Source organism: Meleagris gallopavo, chromosome 5, assembly GCF_000146605.3.
Source record: "Meleagris gallopavo isolate NT-WF06-2002-E0010 breed Aviagen turkey brand Nicholas breeding stock chromosome 5, Turkey_5.1, whole genome shotgun sequence".
NCBI lineage: Eukaryota > Metazoa > Chordata > Aves > Galliformes > Phasianidae > Meleagris > Meleagris gallopavo.
The window spans coordinates 28,683,272-28,698,359 of NC_015015.2; positions in this window are offsets into that span (position 1 = coordinate 28,683,272).

A 15,088-nucleotide genomic window follows, 5' to 3' on the forward strand; every position below is an offset into this window, starting at 1 on the left:
CTGAGGCCTCAGGAGGGCAGAGTTTTTTTTAACATTTTCTATTTTTCCACAGGAATATTTTTATTTTTATCAATGTACGTATATATTTATTTCAAACATGAGTATATTTTAGGAATTGCTGGTAGATGAGATGTGGTAACTAACTACTGCATGCCAATAATTTGTGTGCAGCAAGAGAAGAAAACCTCGGATTTTCTATCAGAAAAAAAAGCGTTTGTTTTTTTTCCCTCTAATTCATTTTATGACTCATTCTTCCCCACATACTTTATTTTTTCTATGATATGCATTATTCTGAAGAAATCTAATGCAAAGCAAAATCAAGAACAAACATAATAACAACACCCCACTTCATTATAGGCCTCCTCTGCATTTCTCCATTTATAAAAAAAATCGTATCACTAGTGAAAAAAAAAAATTACATTACATCCTTATTTTTACTTAAGAACCTTCCCAGGTACGATCAGTGTCCAGAAAGCACTGTCAGCGAAAAAATGCCAGATATTCACTTCTTGCCAATTCATGCTTTGTGTTCAATATATTACCATACTTCTGTGATGGCAAACAGACCCTCTTCCTGCTGTGAGCTCATACTATATATCAATCTTATTGCATTTGTTTTTAACTGTTAAGTAGTGTACAAAGCTGGCATATGTCTCACTAGATTATAAATTCTGCAAAGCTGTTAACATTTTGTGCAGTGTCACAATGTACTCTTGACTGATCTTTTATTACCAAAGTCCTCAGTCAGCCGTTGAAGACTGAGACTGGCAGACTATTTAGCGTGCCCTAAGTATAACTTTGAGACAGCAGGAGCTAGAGATTTCTGTAATTATACTCCCTGATTGTGGAATCTGCTCCCCATTGAGACTGGAAGAGCAGCATCTGTTGTGACATTTAGGTTAAAATTAAAGAGGCACACAAGTTTGTTGATGCATTTAACTGTGGGAGATCATTTTAATTATTATTTGTAAGTTGTTTCCATAATTAAAAAAAAACAACAAAAATGAAGATTTAGAAAGGACTTTATGTTGTTTTGTTAAGAGATTGTTTTAATTTGTTAGTTATGATTTGTCCACAAATGAAAGGAAAAGAAAATGTAATCAACACGACTGAGACAGTATAGAGAAGCCGTTCTGCATTCTTAGAAAACTATCTTTGGGCTCTACTGTTAGGTAATTTGTGTATTTTTTCCCTCATTAAAATTGGATTTCTAGTTAGGTCTGCTTTTAAAAAGTTTGAAGCCACATAAATAATCTCACTTGTTTTAATTATAAATTGTAATAATATAATAAATTATAATATTTTAATAAGAATTATATATTTTTTGTGAGTTGGGTGTGTCACTAGTCTAGTCTGCCACAAATTAATAATTTTGTATAATTTTTCAGGTATTGTTTTTTGAATATTATGTTTTATATCTGCCACCTATTCTCTCAGAGAGTAATTTCCTCCAGAAGTATTTATTTTACAAGAAATATTCTTAAAGATTCTTTTCTTCATCATTAGTACAGGCTGTATTTAACACTGGAATTCTTGTAGCTTCTGTATAGAAGTATCCATACAAAATGGAAAAAAAATCAAGTTTCCTCTTCAGAATTTCACTCTTTTATCATCAAAATTTTAACATTTAATATTAGAAAATCTAATAATATCTTTCATATATTCTATCATAACTTAACATCGTGAACACATATGAAATTTGAAATCTTAATTTAAATAAAAGTCAATAAAAGAAAGTAGATTATGACTAGTCTGTCGCTATTTTGTAATGCACAAGCAAAAAAAATAAATATAAATATATATATACTTCCTTCTTTGCATAATCCTTTTTGATTGTCTTTCTAATCTGACTACTCTTCATGTCTCTCCAGCAAGTGTTCCTGGCAAAGAAGAAAAAGCCTGTCATGATTTTCCTCTTTATTAACAGTTGTCTGGAATTTTCCCAGTTGAGTGTGCCTATTTTACAGTAAACCAATGAATGCCAAAATGAATCCCACTCTAAATTTACCAGTGCCTAGGAAATAACCTTCTGCCAGGAATATTTGGATTCAGCATGTTTGCTGTGTCCATAGTGAACCCTCTTTTAAGTCCTAGCCTGGAGTTATCAAGATACATTTACCTTGGAACACAGGATCATAAGGACAATCTGAAGCATCCACAGATGTAGTTGTCCATTAGAAATAGTGATAGGTGGAGGGGTAAAACATTTTGTACAAAATCAGGCTTTCAGTTTGAAATATAATGAAAAATAAGTTCAGGAAATCTTACTTATATTCATCATGAACAAAACAAATAGTTTTTTAATAACACACTGCAGAGTGAGAAAAGTGAATTTCCCTCTCTGCCCCATCCTCGTGAGGCCACATCTGGAGTATTGCATCTGGGTCTGGGGGTGCTAGCACAAAAATGACAGAGCTGTTGGAGTGGGTTCAGAGGACAGCCACAAAGATAGTCAGAAGCCTGGAGAACCTCTCTTGTGAAGAAAGGCTGAGAAAGCTGGGCTTATTCAGTTTGGAGAAGACTCTTGAGAAACTTAATTGCAGCCTTCTGGTAACTCAAAGAGAGCTTATAAACAGGAGGAATACAGACTTCTTACAGGACAAAGGTGAACAGTTTTCAACAAAAAAAGCTTGGAAATTCAGGTGGAAATATTTTAATAAGAGAGTGGTGAGGCACTGGCACAAGCTGCCCAGAGAAACTGCCCATCCCTGGAGGCATTCAAAGCCGGATTGGATGGAGACCTGGGCAGTTTGATCTCACAGCTAGCAAACCCTGTCCGCAGAAGGGAGTTGGAACTGGATGATCTTTAGATCCCTTTCAACCCAAGCCATTCTACGATTCTCATGCTCATTTTATAATGGCTAGCAATGGAATTTTTTACCTTCATAAGAAATCTCTCTCTCAAGTTAGTAAGAATCCATCTAAGAATCCAATGATATGCCTGAAGAAAAAGAAAAAAATTAATTAGAGCCAGCAGTTGCTTACTCTACTACTAATTTTTCAATAACTGAATTAGTCTTTTATATTAAAAGAAAAATTTTTATATTTAAAAAAAATTATCTTGTACAAGACTGTGCGGTGTTGTAAGTTTGCTTATTTTAGTACTGAAGTATTCATCTTCTAATGAAGAACTGCTCCAAAGGAAATTTGAAAATATCACAGGCAATGAAACAATATTGAAAATGTCTTCTAAACTGTGGCATTATTTCAGAATTCCTGTTATGGTTTTTTGGCTGCAGAAAGAATAAGCACGAGCACATGATACACTTTAAAGAATTTTTTCCCCAGAACAGATTCATACAGACATTACAGTTGTGCAACATAGCCAGTCTAGAATTCATCAGTTCACTTAAGAGTTGATAATTTCTTGTATGCAAGTACACAAACAGTGCTATTGAGAAGACTTAGTTTAGGCATTAAATACGTCCAAATTTAAAACTTGATATGGATGATTTTCAGATATATCTGGCAAGATTTGCCCTTCCACTTCATTTACTTTATTTTTTCAAGGAAATAATTTACAGAATTCAACAGGTATGTATTGCAGACTACTGTGACAATTTTCTAAGAAGACAAAACCAATTAAAAACCTTTCATTTCAGTGAAAGAAACAATCCATATTGAAAGCATCCATTCTTACTGCCAGTAAAATCAATCAATCATCACTGATGGAGATGTCAGTCTGAAATACCCTCTAGGCAAGTAGTTAAAAATCAGCAGAGTATCTAGTTCTTCAACAGTATTCACAGAGCCCTAGTTTCTTTACCATAAATAGGCATCAAAATACAGAAATTTATACATATGAAGTAAATAAACACTTCTGAATCTGCTTAGATTAATATCTCTCCAATAAAATATCAGAGAACATGCAGAAAGGTCTTTTTGGTGGCTTATGCTCCTGACCGCCAGATAGAAAATGAATGAGTGTTCTCAGGTGCATAACAGTCTTGTGTACAGATCTTAAAGTAATTTGTGTACTTATGGAAGAAGAGAGGCAATGTATAGAATCAGAGAATCATTCACGTTGGAAAAGAGCATTAATATCACCTAGTCCTACCATGAGGTATATATGAAATATGAAGTATATTTAAAAAAAATATATAGATGGGAAAAAAAATAAGAGGTTTAACAGAGCCTCTTTGTCTGAAACAGGATTTTTTCTGGTCTATCCTCTGGAATAAGACAATGAAACTGTTCTTCAGACCTGTGGAGATAAACTGAAAGGACTGAGAAATAGCTGTTTCCTAATCCAGCAATAAGCTGACTGGGAACATAATAGAGAGATAGATGCATAGACTTTAATTATTTTCTTTGTATCTCCTTACTTCCTAACATTTCCAAACATTTGAGTCAAGTTTTGTCCACAACCACGTACAAAGATTATATTTTCATCAAAATGAATGTCATAATCCCTATATCTTGGTTATGTGGTGAAGTAATGAACTCAGACCGCACTGCTTTGTAGACGAATTGGTTCTCTCATGTGTATCACTACACATTCCTCTATACAGAACCTCATTTGCTGTTTTATTTCTAAGATACTTAGACGCGTGTGGCTTTTCTTCATGTTACTGCAGGTGGTTCTCATCTTTACCATTCTGAAGAAATTTGATCATTTCACAGGATCTTTCTTTCAAGTTAACATTCAGAGAGTTTACGTATCTTGGTTGTCAGACAGAAGATCAGCAAAGATTAACAAAGAGAATATCAGAAATTTCCCCATAACCTCTCAAGAATTGACTCGCTTTAGCCATCATTGTATTTTTATTTCAGACTTGGTGTAAGGGAAAAAATTACAGGCAATCTAATGGAGTAGGAGCTGTAAGAAGGCATCTCCTAAGTTAATCAAAAGTTTCTAGCAAATATTTATACCTTAGGTAATTAGTTAATACCATAGATGTGTAGTTAGATAATCTTGAAATAAATACGGAGATCTTCAAACCTGGTAATATGACAACTAAAGCAGTGACATTTCATCTCTTCTAATATGAAGGGAAAAGCGAGGAGTGTCTGTCTATTAGTTTGTGACAGACATTTGAGACTGACATGTTAGGTCTGAAATTCATACCAGAAATCAGGTTTTTGTCAGTCAAAGTACATAGTTTTTCTTAAAAACTAAAAGGATTAATGGAGAAAAATCAATTAATAAGCATTGAAGAATGAGAATCTTACTGAATATTGACTAAGCAGTTTTGATTTAGAGTTTTAAGCTTTATTTTCTTCTGTTTCAGTACTTCTGCTTTAACAGCCCATATAATTCTCTTCTAGAATTTCAATTATAGCTAGGACAGACAGAACAAAATAACCTTTTCTGTCTAAAATTGTAGATTCTTCCTATTTTTGCAGTAAAATCATTTGAAATATGGAGAATATCAGCTGGTACAGATAGGCATAGTTTGGGATAGAAGTTCTTATGAAAGATCTATAATTTGTGAAGTATTTTGGGTATTTAATTAATATAGTGTGAGCAACACAGCCAGAAGAAAAACTATAAGCTATTTTAGGTTTCAGATATGCAAATGTATTAAAGACATCATTATAATAATAAATTTATAAAAAGAGAAAAAGGAATTAGTTTTCTATGATGTTGGATTATAAAGATTCAAGTTACTGATAGGTGTAATCACTGGTCTAATGTACCACTTTCTTAAGATGGAATCAAGCTGTAGCAAGTAAACTGCCTTAAAAGCACTCATAAGCACTGGTATCTCTGTGGAGAGAGTAAACTGCAGAAATTCTAAAGAACTGTTGAAAAAGTAAGGAAAAACTGTTTGAGAAGACAGACTTCATTATTGTTTGTATTGATGGAAAGAATGGACTTTATTTGATTGTTGCTTTGACTTTTTGACGTAGGAAACCCTTATTTCCAACAAAATATATAGCATAACTGCATAATAATGTCAACTGTGCGCTGCGACGTATTATTAATTTATTGTTGATGGGGAGTTTATTACAAATTATTCCTGAGTGCAAATGGACAATTTATTCCAAAAATTCAGTCCTCTGCCTTCTTTTCACAAAGATTTTTGACTTGCAAGCTCCTTCCTTCTCTCTTTCCCCGTTCTCTCTCAAGAAATTGCCTGAACCAGAATGATAACCACCTAACTAAAGTCAATCCAGCAATGTTGCAGTCTGAAAATACACACTGGAGAAATCTGCTGCAGTTTTAAAACTAATACCTTTCCCAAGAAGAGAATGACTAGACAGCTTTTTTTTTTTAATCCATATAGTTTTCCCTTCACATCTCTGAAATATACAAACACTGATTTTATCTACCACAACACCAAGAATTCTCTTGTTGCTGAAAAAAGAAAGAAAATCAGGCTAGCAGCAGATAGGGAATGAAGCAGAGCTTACGAAACATGAAAGAATTACACACACCACTTTTGTGTGATGAAATCAGGAGAATTTTTGCAGAAAATGGTATATCAGGAGACACTGGTACTCTTATATGATTCCTGTATAAAAACTGTATAAAAATATCACATCTTACTCCTTCTATCACCAGTCTCTTTAGGGAAACCAGTTTTGAACCATACCAACAGCTATTATTAAGACCTTTTTTAGGTGTCTTGATTATCTTCTAAACTCCTGAAATTTACATATTTTTTGACAGCTTAATTTGGAACTCCAGATATTTTTTTTTTTTCCCCCACGGTTCTACATACCCCTTATTTCTAATGGGACTTGTATCAAACCACCATCCAAAATAAATACGAAAGATAATAATGGTATCATGCTAGCTTGTCCTGATTCTTTGGTCAGTAACAGCTTGAGTGGAGATAATGTGAAAGAAATATTTATTAAGAAGAAATTATGATTCACACTGAATAGTCATTGAAAATATTTGCCAGAGATTGCTGAAAGAGTGAAAAATCTAGATGGAAATTTCAGATTCAGAATAGGATTAGGCAAGAAGTAACATTGGTAAGCTTAAGTATCAAGGCTGATAATATCAAGATAGGTCCATGAGGTAATGAAAAAACTGAAGTCCATAAAGATAAGGAGATGAACTTAATTAAAAATAGTATTTCTTTACAGCAAGGTTATGTAAACCTGTGGCTCTATACTGACTGCACTAAACTGTCATTCTTCTCTATTAGCAGCTCTGAAATGGAGTTATGCCTTCATGGAGAAGTAAAATGAGCATTTAGACTAGGATATCTTGGTAGGCTTTTGTTGTCTTTCCTTTCACCACCATTTGAGAAATCCTGATTGTTTTTTTATGTGGACAGAGAGTTGCCTGATTTTTTATGAAGTTTCAGTTATAAGTGAGTTTGTAAAATAAAGGGGACTAAGAACCTTCTCAATTCCTTTATAAGAGAACTCTGACAGTTATAATGAAAGAGTGGATGGAGAATATATGGATAAAGGAAAAAGAGACTTGCCAATCTGTACCAGTTTTGAAAAAACTTGTTGTGGGAATGATAAATATTCACACAGACTTGTGAGAATTTAATTAAATCATTTCAAATAAGATATAGACATTTGAATGATCTAAAATTCTGAAAAATGTGAGTTAGACAGTGACACTTGGAATGATAATTGAATTGAGATTAAATGCAATTGAAATTAAACAATTGTTTATGCTGAGAAAAGTGCTTACACAAACATCAGATGTCTGTTTCTAATCAAATGAGTAGCAGATTATCTAGTTCAAGTGTAGAACTGGTATCTATAACATGAAATATCCAAATCCCTTGAAATACCTTGCAATAGTATCTGCATTTAACATTCATGCATCATAGTTCAGAGTCCCTCTCTGAGAATATTTTTTACTGTAATGTCTAATTAAAACATATTAGTCAATCCTACTTGGTATTGTCTGTCAGATGGTCTGTAAAATGAAGACATGACAAAAGAGTCGTAACACTGTTTATTACTGCAATGTCTAAAGTGCTGCAGAGGAAAATAGTCTGCAGCAGAACTATTTTTATTATCAAAATGTAGAGAAATAAAAATATGACTTGACCTCATAATTCTTTATAGAACCTGACAAGAACGAGACTAAAATTGAAGTAAAATCAAAGGAAGTATGCAAGTACCTACCTTTTAATCCTGAAATTCTTTTAATTTTTTAAAAATATATTATATATATTTTATATTTTTTCCTGCTGTTCAACAGGTTCCCAGCTGTAGTTTCCTTTGTTTCCTCTGACTGCAAGCTCTTCTGAATTCATTCCAGCATCTCTGGGATTTTCTTTCAGTTGTTGCTTTGTAATCACTCTCTAATTTAGAACAAAGGAGCTGTCAGAATTGTCTTGCTCTTTCTTTTCTTTTGTGACCAAACAGCTACGTAGACTTCCACCAACTTGAAGGCTGTCTTATTCATTAAAACCTTTTTTTTCATTTATTAATACAAATAAGTTGTTCTAATATATACACAAGACTGTCTTTCATTCATCTAATACTTTGAAACAAGGTAACCTAATCTATACAAACAGTAAACAACTGTTAAATCAAATGTTCAAAAATACTCTCTTGTGAAAGCTCTCCCAAGTTTCTTTAAAACCAGAGCCTTCCTATTTTTTTCCTTTTTTATAAAGGCTGAACAGTTATATATTATAATGTTATTTCATAGGATCATACAGTAGCTTAGGTTGGAAGGGACCTTGAAGATCATCTAGTTCTAACCCATTGCCCCGGACAGGGTTGCCACCCCCTAAATCAGACTGCCCAGGGCACCATCCAACCTGGCCTTGAAGGTCTCCAGGATGGGACATTCACAACTTCTTTGGGAAAATGTTCCAGTGCCTCACCATCCTCTGAGTAAAAAATTTCTTCCGAACATCTAATCTAACATCTAGCCACCCATCTTTTGTTGCAGTCCAGAATAAAGTTGGCCTTCAGGGCTACAAGTGCATGCTGCTGGTAAACAAAGCAAAACAAAATGAAAAAAACTGACATGAACACATTCTAAATGTTGTGAAAATCTCAGTACGTGCCAGTTGGCTGTATTCTTCAACATATATTCCCAACAGTTGAAATAAGATACATCTATCTGGTTGAAAACTCCCCACCCTGTTATTGTGGTTTTTGCTTTTAAAGAAACATATTTTAATCAATACTGAAATTATGCATGAGACTTTACAAACTCATATAGCTGAATCACCCTGAATTGAAATATCACTTTATCCTAAACTGAAATATTTCCTTCCGAGATAGGTTGATACCAGATTTAAATTGCAGATTTTTTGGCAATGATATACAAGTTCTGTGACATCTAGATGAAGCTAAAAACATAATACTATGTGTTTTGCCTTCCTCTTCTTCATCTTAGACAGTTGTGTAACATAGGAGACATAATCCAGAAGCTCATGATGGAAAGTATTTTATAAGATACCATATTTAAATTCCCACAAAACACTGGCAATCCATCCCATTCATGCATCTACTAATGTAATCTCAAAAAGAAGTTGTACTTTGTTTACTGACATCTCCAAATCTATTACATGCAAAAAATATGAGATCATGTCTCCTTTTTCTCACCTGACTGAATATACAGATAATATAGTATAACCAGGAGTTTTGCTGATGTAATAGTTGTACTAGAGAAGGAAAAAAGTGAAAAAAGGACACTCACCCTATCCTAGGCTCACATGGAGTGGCTCTCCAGAAGAGACCCTTCCCCACTAGCAGTCAGCTCTTAAATGGGTCTAAGAGAGGTGGAGCCAGGCTCCACCCCTTCCTGCAGCACAGGTGAATTGCCTTCACCTGTGCTCCCGTGGCTGACTCATTGCTCACCTCAGGTGATTAATCAGAGGTTCAGGCTGTGATTCAGCAGCCCCATACACCTGACGTATAAAAATAAGTATCAAAAATGCATATCTATCATGCCCTTACAATTCTGTTTTACAAATCAGTGTAGAACATATTTCCAGTCATCTATTCTCATCTGTTTTATCATAACTAAAAAGGTAGAGCACCATTTTGTCTGTTTCTGGCATATTTTACAGAACAGTATCAGTAATGCTTCATGGCTAATTATATCAAAGGCAGCTGCAAGACCTAAACAAATTAGTTTGAGGACTTAACTCTCTGCTGTTGCCAAAAAGAGATAAGCAGGCAATAAACCATTGCAATCATATGTGCTGGTTAAGGTTTCTAGGTGTCAGCAGAGACTGGAATAATGATATCAATGCCCAGAAATGATTTCTTTCTATATCAGCTCCCTAGAGAGGGCCTGGAATCTTAGTTTACCGGCTTCAAACAAGTTGTATTTCTAGAGAGAAAGACAAGAAAAACTTGAAGCATATTTTCATGTTGTGATTTACAAGCTAAGCAAAGAAAAACTAGCCAAAACGTCAGCAGAGCACATTTTGCAGTTGTCTTCTCCAGAATGAGCATTGTTCAAATAACAAGAGGAAAATGTGTGTCAGTAATTTGTTTCAAGATCTGTGAAAATTCATTATTGTAACCTCATATGACAAATGCAAGAATTCACTACACTAGACATAGTTGATTGAAATTTTCTGTATATAACTGTTGAATCTGGTTTCGTTACAGAAGAAAAAGATGACATTTAAAATTTAAAATCTTCTCATATAGCGTGACTATCAATGGAGAGCACTGTTATATATTCTTCCATCCAATTATAACCTGCTAAGTCAGTCTTCTTTTGTAGAACAACATGAAGACATGCTTCACCACTAAAATGAATAAAAATGAACGTCACAGTTTTTCATGACAAATGGATATTGCCTACACTTATGTATTTATAATTTCTCAACATAAAAATTCAGTTTGATCACAAACAGTCATTAATCCACAGAATATTACCAATATTCTAATTCTTACCATAAAATCCTGCAGCGTGTCTTAAAACATGCCACTAGAGGGACACCATAAATTCTCTGTCTAAATAACTCCATGCCCACTTACATAAAACATTCTCAAGATACTAATACTTCTTTTTTTTTCCATGTCCATTTTGGGGTTTAATTTTTTAAAGCTGTTCACTAGATATATTTTTAGGCTTAGTTGTCAACAGAGTCACATTCACTCTTGATTTTTGGCTAATATATATTTGTCTGTGTTTATTATCATACCAAACATTATTAAGTGAATTATTCTGAAGGCTTGAAATTCCTGATTCTTCTTGTTTCCTAGGGAACAAGCTAGACAAGTTTAATTACAGTGCTTGGAATGAAGAAGCAAACATTCAAACTCTTTAATGTGTCTTCAAAATGTTTCAATTTAAGGCATTTCTCAAAATGATCCCTTTTACATTTTAAGTAGGATATTTCTATCATATCACCTAGCTTCAAAATGATTAAAGATGTAACTAAAAGAGGATGTTCATCATGTGTACCATGACAAAAAATCACTAGTCTTAAGCTGATGTTCTTGTCTGTGACTTGACTGTGAATAATGTAGGACCCTGTCCTACATATCACTTAATGTTCCCTTCCTAAGAAAAGAAGGTTTTAACTGTATTCTTATACAGTGACCATAGTATTTTTGAAAATTCATATGATGAGGGAAAGTAAGAAATTTTCTCCACATGCATGTTATTTACAGTGCATTTTAGGACACACACACAAAAAAAAACAAAACAGGAGAAATGAAGTATTGGACTAGAGAGGTCTCTCCAAAAATCTATATCTAATTCTGTAGCTTGATTTTTTTCTTTGTGCTACCAATATAGATGAACTGGAAGTAGGGTAGCTCTCATAGTTCTCTGACCACAGCTATTCCTGGGATACACACTGTACTGGGAAAACTGGGCAAGATTGGAGTTGAGGGAGTGAAGGAGACAAAGCATTATGGGCAGACTGCAGTTTCCATTCCTCATTCTCCAGCACATGAGAGAGAACAGGAAGAAGAGGGTGGATGGGGAGAACGTTGTCAGAATGAAAAGTTATACCAGGATTCTTTGGGTTAACTATATTTGAATAAGTAGGAATACCAGTGGACTACTAGGAAGTGTAAAACTTACAGTAAAAGGAAATTAGGAGTTCAAATGATCTCTCCTTGAGTGATTACATAGTAGGACTAAAAAATTGAAGATGCCTTTATGAAGATGCCTCTGAGTTTTAAAAAGTTTGTGAATATTGTTATCAATGAAATGTATTTCTAATAGTTATCTACCTCAGGGGGAAACAAAGAAATACTTTCAAAAAGAAATGTAGATTTCTTTTATTAGTGTCCTGTTATTCTTGTATAGTCTAGAGATCTTAAGAAAGTGGCATGAAAATATCTAGGGTGAATTTACATATACACAGAATAATAAGATGAAATAGATTATCTTCTGAAAATCATCCCAGCAATGTTTTCTTTAAGTCTGCCTGGATACCACCTCCTAAGTCTTCTGAAGCTATGACAGACCTTTATTTCTTACACTCTTCACATTGCTATGATGTATTTTGTTTTCACCTGCCTCATTTATGTACTGACATTTTTACTTTCAGGTAAAAAAACACTGACTGGCAACTATTTCTGGAAAATAACTGTGATCAAACATATTTATGTGACTGGTCAGTAGAAAAAATTTATGTGACAATTTGTTAAAATGGAAAATCTAAATGAATGCTCATAAACACTAATGTGTAGTTTTTATCTAAGCTTTTGTTTTAAAATGACATAGTTTGCCTCTTGTGAATGGTAGTATTCACACATTTATCTTAAGAAATAAAAAATATTAACAAAAAAAGGAAGCGTATCAAATATTCTAGCCTTTGATTTTAGCACCTGAAAGAAAATTTGAATCTTAGCATTATCTGTATTTCATGAAAATCTTCACTGTGCAACTACAGCCTTAGTCAAAATAACAAGGCTTTGAACCATTCTTAAATTAAATTAACGTGTATCATGGCACTAGATTATTTTCACTGGGAAAAAAAAAAAATTGTTTTTTAGCTGATAGCAACGAGGATTTCAGTTAACTAACAAGTTCCATTTCCAGAATTACATTTGCATCATTGCTGAATAATCTTTTACAAAGCAGATAAGTAAATATTCAATTGCCAGTGTATTCCATACTCCATGACAAGAGGGGGTGGGAAAATCAGCTTTTGAGAAATGGAAAAGGACAAAAATACTGAGGAATAAAATACTACGTCCCTGTTTGACTGAGAGATTTTCTAGAGAGGATGAAAAGCAGAAATGAGAGAAAGATTTCAATGTTTTTCAATGTGGTTTGGCTACCAAAAAAAATGTTCTATAAGTAAATATAGCATTTCTTGCAGCATCTGTCTTGAAGCACTTAAAGTTACAGACACAAGTATAGTTCATATTTACAATTAGTACTGATAATTATGTATCTAAGTGCATATGATTCATATAGAGTGAATCCTTCAAAATTAATATCTGACAGTAATTTATGTCAAAAATGACTAGCCTATGAGCTCAGGACTCTGAAGAGATGGCAATCTGCAATCATGCTCCTGTGTCTTCAACTTCTGGTCATTGCCATATTAATTCTGAACTATCTTTAGTGATATGTAATAGGAACATTTTAAATATCATAATCCAAAGGAGATAAACGTGTTCCTTTTTCAGTAACTTTTCCCTTCAGATTTTCATTTTCTTGGGCAGGCAATGAGAAAGCCATTGCAGTGTACCCTCCCATATTGCTTTGGTAAGAACTTTATGGAGGTAAGACCGAAGAAATGCATTTAGACCCTGAATTTTGTGCATCTGGCCAAGAATGAATTCACATAGAGCATATACAACATGGAATGTTTCCCCTGTCACCACATAGGGAACATCTCTAAAAATAAAAAGCGGATACCAGACTATCTGGTAAAAAGAGTTGTCTCTTTAGGTGATCATTTTGTTCTTGTGGGCATTTCTGTATCCACAGAAAACCCCAAGAAGCAAAGAAAGTAGTTAATTCCTGTCTCACAGGAAAAAAACAAACTCTTCTTTAACATTCAGAAATGTATCTCACAAATTATCATGTCTCTGAATTTTCCATATTTTATAAATCATAAATCCTCCAATCTTATTGTCAGTATGACTTAAACTTTATAGTTACGTGTGTTGTAGGTCAGATGCTGAACAACAAACAAAAAACCATTCTAGACACTTAAAAAATGACAAGGCCATTTACTTTTTTTCTTTTTTTCTTCCTGGTATCTATTCTAATATAGGTTACTACAGAAGTTCAAAATGCAGTAGTTGATTAAATACACAGTTCCCATATGAAGTCTACACTTAGGAATAAATTAAGTTTGTGCTAAAGCTAGAATACTCTAGGGTTTTGCACTCAAAGAAGGCAAACTAGCCTGAAAAGACTAATCCCTGTTTGGATGTGAAAAAAATAATTAGAATTATCATTAGCAAATCAGCTTAAAACAGAGTTATATTAGATAACTTATATGATTTCTCTTGTGTATATGCCTATCAAAAGATATCTGTGTTATTGTTTATCGAAAGTAATGTAGCTCCACAATATGCAATATTTTTCAGTTTACCTATTTTAAAAGAAGCAAAATGGGAAACAGCTTCTTGTTAACCAAACAAGAAAATTTCAGTCTAGTGACTTTGCAGCCATCTTTGCTCTACATGTGTTCATTTAGCTGGTGTTAGGAAGAAGGAAAACATCAATTTAGTAAGACAAAAAAGTCAGTTTCTCTTTTCACACTATTTTTTTTCACACTAGCCCATTAATTTCTAAGGTACATTAAATGCATTGGGAGTTTGAAAATAAACACTTCAATCCTCAGAGTATTTCTGCTTGATACAATACAGTCACTGCAAATTTCCAGGTCATAATTAGCTGTCCTAACTGTTTTTATCTCTGATTTATCATTTCAAAATTCTCACTTCTTTTGCAAAATCATTTTTTCATTTGTTTTCCCTTTACAGTTCATTTCATCCTCCTACTTATTCTTTTAGAGAAATCATGATCTAGAACATAAGGCAGCCCAACAACAGACAAATGTAAGCAATGACATTTTTTATATAAGCAACATAATCAAGGAGAAGAAACTGAAAAGAAGAAAAAGCCAGATATTAATTACCTTCAAAAAACTTAAGTTGAAAACCAGTGGAACTAGAGTAATTTAATAGGTAGGGCAGGGCCCATGTTAAAAAAAATATATATTTATAAGCATTTTCTTATAAATCCAAAACAACATTCTTC